At 39.0% G+C, this 6,578-nt stretch overlaps 1 long non-coding RNA gene across 1 annotated transcript; it reads left to right on the forward strand.

Annotated features, from left to right (window-relative positions):
• Positions 1-901: 901 nt before the first annotated feature.
• LOC311628241 lies at positions 902-6,578 on the forward strand. Its single transcript, XR_014795983.1, has 2 exons — positions 902-965; positions 1,216-6,578. It is a non-coding gene; the product is annotated as an uncharacterized lncRNA (long non-coding RNA).

Raw genomic sequence — 6,578 nt, forward strand, 5'->3', positions numbered from 1 at the left:
ACAAAAACTTGTTTGCAAAGGAAGACACCACCTATGAGAAGTGGCCCAGAAACTCCCCCTTAAACCCTTCCAACTAACTTCCTCCTCCCCCCAGGGACAGCCACACTTACTAGTACTATGCAAAAACCAAGAATGATTAATGATAATAATGCTTGGAAGCTTTGGTAGCGTATTCGAATGAAGTACAGACTTTGGAGTCAAATCAGCTAGAGTTCAAAGTCTTAGTTTTATCATATTGTTGGACAAATTTTCCAATCTCTTTTTTAAAAAATATATTTTTATAGATTTCAGAGAGGAAGGGAGAGGGAGAGATAGAAACATCAATGATAGGAAAAAAAAATTGGTTGGCTGCCTCCTGCATGCCTCCTACTGGGGATCAAGCCCGCAATCCAGGCATGTGCCTATGACTGGAAATTGAACCAGGAACCCTTCAGTCCGCAGGCTGACCCTCTATTCACTGAGCCAAACCAGCTAGGGCTCTAATCTCCTAACATTCCAAATTTCTTATTGATAAATTAGGGATACCAATATTAACAGTATTTTACAGAGTTGTTATAAATATTAAGAAACTTCTGTAACTTTGTTTACAGGAAGAGATTAAATGTAATCTGTAATTGTGAAGCCTTGGGTAACAGAACAAAGGAGACTCACTCTCACCTAGAAAGCTTTTGTGCAAAATTAAAACTGCCACAGAGCAAGTGCTCAAACATTAATTTATTTGATCAAAACTCCCTGTTTCCCAGTTTAAGAACAATAGTAAACAACTCAAGTTTCTTCCGTAACAAGCCTGATTAGACTCAGTCTTGTTTAGGTAAGCATCTGGACTATATTAGGTTCTGAGAATTTTATATAAGAGCTACATGTACTTTAAAAACCTTAGACAGCATTTACTTTAACCAGTCATGAAAGGATTGTAGAGGGGCTAAAAGCATTCCAAATACCTGCACAGATGTAAAGTGGTTAAGGTTGTTCCTTTTTTTTTTTGCCAAAACCGGTTTGGCTCAATGGATAGAGCGTCGGCTTGGGGACTGAAGGGACCCGGGTTCGATTCCGGTCAAGGGCATGTACCTTGCTTGCGAGCATATCCCCAGTAGGGGGTGTGCAAGAGGCAGCTGATCGATGACTCTCTCTCATCGATGTTTCTAGCTTTCTATCTCTCTCCCTTCCTCTCTGTACAAAATCAATAAAATATATTAAAAAAAAAAAAAGAAGAAGGTTGTTCCTTTTTGTGTGCATGGAGGAGGTGACATCCTAAATAGGGCCACAGCTTTTCTAATATAATAAGAGGTTAATGGACCCTAAGAACCACTACTTTAGGGTATGAGAAAAATCCCTATTGATTCAACACGTATCTGTCAAACCCTACATAAAGCACCATGCCTTCTGTGCCCTCACAGTAGAGAATAACGTGAAAACAAATATTCTGAAAATTTTCAATGAAGTTTTTCTCATTTTTGTTATCAAAACAAGCAGGCTCTGTGATTTCTTATCTGCTTATCTCAATCACCTGAAAAAAGATAGATATTTATAAAGTGCCTAACAATAAGCTATCAACCATTAGTTCATTTCCCCTCACTTATCAGTTTAAAACATACATCTCCCCTTCTTTAGTGCTACTTTTTGTTATTGTTAATCCTCAGCCAAGGATATTTTTTCCTTTGATTTTTAGACCAAGAGTGAAAGGGAAGGAGGGAGGGAAGAATATCCATGTGAGAGAGACTCATGGATTGGTTGCCTCCCGCACATGCCCCTGACTGGGACAAGTGCTCTAGCCTGAAACCCAAGTACATGCCCTTGACTGGGAACCCAACCCATGACCCTTCAATGCATGGTTGACACTCTAATCACTGAGCACACTGGCCAGGGCCTTTGTGCTACTTTTAATATTCATTGAAAGAAAATCTTGCCTTACGACTAACTATATTATCCAAGATGGGAATAGGAGGCATAGTGTGATTTTCCTGTATCTGTATATCTGAAAAGGATGGCAGCACTATAAAAGCCTTTAAGTAATGAGGGTCAACTACCTTACATTAAAAGCTCTGACCCATAGAAGGTACTACATGAATAGTGGCTAATAAAAATAAACTAAAATATTCAAAATCAGAACAGGTGCAGACCCAGAGGAAATGAAAATAGAAGCAACACTGGTAAGTTTTAACAGGTTTCACAGTTGTAACATATGAGAACTACAGGGAACATTAAAGTATATACAGCCATTCTATAAATGAGAAGGCTGAGGATCAGGGAGCTATATCACTGGTGTCCAGTTCAGATCAACCTTAACTTTGCAACTTTTGACAGCAACTTACATGAAATAAAAAAAAAAATTATTGAGACATGGATTTATTGTTCTACTTAATTATGCATTCACTGGTTGCTTTTTGTATATGCCCTAACCAGGGATTAAACCCACAACCTTGGATTCGATAATCTAAGCAACTGAACTACCTGGCCAGGCAATTTACATGAAATTTTATGAGATCATAATGCTTGCTAGCATTTGGTTTTGTCATCTACATGTGTCTCCTCAGTTAAAATTGGAGGACAGAGTAGGTACTCCCTCCTGGGAGCATGCCCTTGCTTATCCTTCCCACTCCCCTTTCCCCACAGGCGTGCATCTCCTAAACTCTACAGGGAGCGATGAGCAGCAGCAGCTCATCCTGGGCTAACCCCCTGACTCTGTCCCCAAGGTCCCTTTTCTCTGACTCTCCAGTGAGCTGACAGTGGCCTTGCCTTGGCTTACTTCTTTCCCATAATGTTTCTAGAGAGCTAAAGCAGCCCTGCCTAGTCTGTCTGTTGCTTCTTCTACCCTAAGCCCTCCCTTGTTTCACTTCCCCAACTTTAATAAACATATTCTAAAAAAAAAAAAAAAAAGTTGGTAGACAGAAACTTGGGAAACACACACACACACACACACACACACACACACACGGTTTTACTTGTAATTGGAGAACACTGAATTGGACTTTGGAATAGAATTAATCTAACCTTATTTACTACAATAATGAAATTGAATCACAGAAAGGGGAAGTGACTTTTCAAGTCAGTACTGGAATCTCAGTTCTGTATCTCAGAGAAAGCCAGATCAAACTTCACACGAAGGACAGCCCTTTTCAGGGCTCATTTCCTTTCTTTGGTGCCCCCTGTCTTTGAGAACCAAGAGCTCTTAATACTACTCAAAACACACTTCCCGTATATATCGTTGCATGCACACTGTTCAGAACATACTGTCAAACCCTAATCTCCAACTCCCTCCACTGACCCCATCTGCTTTCTAACCTAACACACTTACACTACATACACCTTTTGTGAAACTTTTCAATAGTTTGATCTATAAACTAAGGTACACATAACAATAGTGTAATGATTTAGGCCCCCCCTCCCCCTTTTTTTTTTTTAAATCCTCACCCAAGGATATTTTCCCATGCTTTTTCTAGAGAGAGTGGATGAGAGAGGGAAAGACAGAAACATCAATGTGAGAGAAACATATCAATTGGTTGCCTCCTGTTACCAGGGCCTGGGCTGGGGAGGAGTCTGCAACCAAGGTACGTGCCTTTGACTGAAATCAAACATGGACCCTTTGGCCCACAGGCTGATGCTCTATCCACTGAGCCAAACTGGCCAGGGCTATTTAGCCCTTCTTTGGGTATCTGTATTTCTATAGAGGCTTATTAGAAAAGATGCTGCCCAAATGCCTTTTTTTGTATAAAAAAAAAGTTGTACATGGAACAAACATTACTCTTTGAAAAATTATTATTTTTTTTTTTACTATAACACAATTTATAAAAGGGGCAGTACAATAAATTTTGGGGGGTAATGAAACTATTCTATATCTTGACTATGGCAGTGATCATACAACTCTATACATTTGTTTAAAAGAATAGAATTATACATCAAAAGAATAAGTCTTACTGTATTAAAAATTTTAAATTAACAGAACATTTTTAAAAGGGGAAAAAGTAATTTCAAAGCTCATTACTAACCCTTAGTTCTCCTGCCCAGAGGCAATAGTAGTTTTATAAAAAATGATATTATAATGGTAGAAATTTGGTTGCAGAGAAAATTGCCTTATTGGGGAGATATTTTTGGAAATGATGGTTGTTAGTTCTCTTAAACCAGGAAATCTACTCCATTACAACATATTATACTGCAGCTTTTTTGGCTTACAGATCTATTCCCCACCCCCCACCCCAACTGTTAGCCTCCTAAGGGCATGTCTGTGCTTAGTTATCTTGATGTCCCCAGAATCTGCCTAGTATATCTGACACCTAGTGGATACTCAATGAATATCTGCTGAAGAAACAAGTGTTTTAAACAAAGAAGGAAATATGAAAATATGGTATAGTACCTGCTCTCAAAGGAATTTAACAACATACTATGTACTCGCAATATAGTTAATGGTATATAAACAAGTGGGAAATATGAGGCAGAGGAGGGCAAGATTAAGTGTAGACTGATGATAGAAACCTTCAACCTATCTTAATGTTCTATTATGAACATTAGTGCTATAATGTACAACAGGAGACCCTTTAATATCCCTTCATAGAACTGTGGCTGATGATTAAAAAAAAACCTTACTGGGTGACAGAACAGACCAAATGGAGGTAATTTATCTAAAAATACTTTATCTAATTGCGGAGTATATGTGTGTGTGTGTGTGTGTGTGTTTTAAAAGAAATTAAGGATGGAACAGCCATTGACAAACCTGCATCTTAAAAATTTTTACATGAAGAATCAGATCCCAAAAGAAAACAGTAATTACTGTCACCAACACAGTCATTCTGGAGTAATTTTGCAGGCTTCCTTTAGAAAATAAACTTAAGTGTTACAGGACTAAACAATCTGTTAGTTTTATAATTTAACAACTTGCAACTTGTTTACAAACTATTTGCTGCATATCTACTGTGTAAGTGCCAGGCAGAAGAGTGTATTATTAACTCCAGGCAAAGGTAACATCTGGCCACCAAAGACAACTTACTAGTTTATGAGCCAGTCATTTTGCAACTTTGTACTAACAGGGAGTTAGAGGGTAGGATCAAGTTGTCCTAGACATGGCAATCAGCTTTCGAAGAGCACTGTGAATTTTAGAGGTGGCTTTTCTCTCATTGGCCCACAATTAGTCACTGGTTCTACCTCTTCCAGGTCAAGTACTAAATGATGCAGTATGTCCACAATTATTTTCAAAATAAAAAACTGTGTCATGTGGCCTGCATAAGAACTACAAGTTAAAAAATAACACTGAAAATTAAGGTTCTGTAAAGTCTAGGGCACATTGCAGTGTTTATGCTTTTAGTACCAAATCACCCAGATGATTATTTTGAAAAGGAAGCAACTATAGGTGGACAATCTTTTATCCTAAACCCTTGGGACCAAGTGTGATGCAGAATTCAGAAATCCTTGGCATTTAGAATGGCAATAAGGTCCTTATACTGTATTACAATTCCAGAGCAGGAGGAGTAGGTTAACAGAGGTTAAAATAAGGCAAGTGTGGCCAATTTACAGCCAGTTTGTAACTAACAAGCCTATCTTTCCAGCCAACGAAACTTGAGAGCAAATGGTTAAAAACCTCCCAGAGGAGAGAATGCAGAAAGGAAGGGGGAAAAGAAAAACAGGGGTTTTATTCCCTTCGCAGAGAAGCCAACAGTCTCAAGGCTCGACAAGATAAAGTTGCCAGGTGCTTCTCACGAATTCTGGGAAGGCCACAACAAAAAGGGACCTTGGGAATTAATCTTTATAAAAATACTCAGCAAAGAAATTTTGAACCCTATAGACAGGAGGGTAGATAACACCTCAGATCCCCAACCTTTTTTTTTTTTTTACAGAGAGGGAGAGGGATAGAGAGCTAGAAACATCGATGGGAGAGAAGCTGCCTCTTGCACACACCCCACTGGTGATGTGCCCGCAACCAAGGTACATGCCTTTGACCAGAATTGAACCTGGGACTCTTCAGTCCCCAGGCTGACGCTCTATCCACTAAGCCAAGCCGATCAGGGCCCCCAACCAACTCTTGATTAGCTGAGAGCCCATCTGCACTTCATAAACCAGATGTATATGTTTGCTTTTTTTGCTTTTTTAAATAAAGTTGCGTGCTTGAATTATTTTAATTGGCTCTTATAACACAATGGTCTCTTGTATAAATTCATTTATATGAGAAGATAGGATCGAGGTTGGGACAGCCCTCTCCCAATGACTCAGGGCGCTGTCCAGTAACAGCTCTCTGGTGTCTGTGAGAGGTGCCTCTCCCAATGCCTTGGTGGTTGACAAATACTGATGTGTTAATTTAGATATTGGCCTACTGCGCCCCACATGGATCAAAAGGGCTTGAAAATCACTCTTCAATATTTTTTTTTCAGTTCAATGTTTCTGTCTTAACTGCTTTATAGCTTTCTATATAAGCTACGTGGAAACAAACTGATATCCATAAGGGGTGGAGAGGGAGAAGAGCTATTAAATCCTTTCAGCTGTAAATTACCAGCACAAACCCCAGAAACCTTGAAATTTTTAGAGGGTAGAAAAAATACCAAGTACAATGTGAAGGCAGAGCAAATTGCAGGATGAACTCCAACTTAATTATT

Source organism: Pipistrellus hanaki (assembly GCF_964339955.1).
Source record: "Pipistrellus hanaki genome assembly, chromosome: 9".
Taxonomy (NCBI): domain Eukaryota; kingdom Metazoa; phylum Chordata; class Mammalia; order Chiroptera; family Vespertilionidae; genus Pipistrellus; species Pipistrellus hanaki.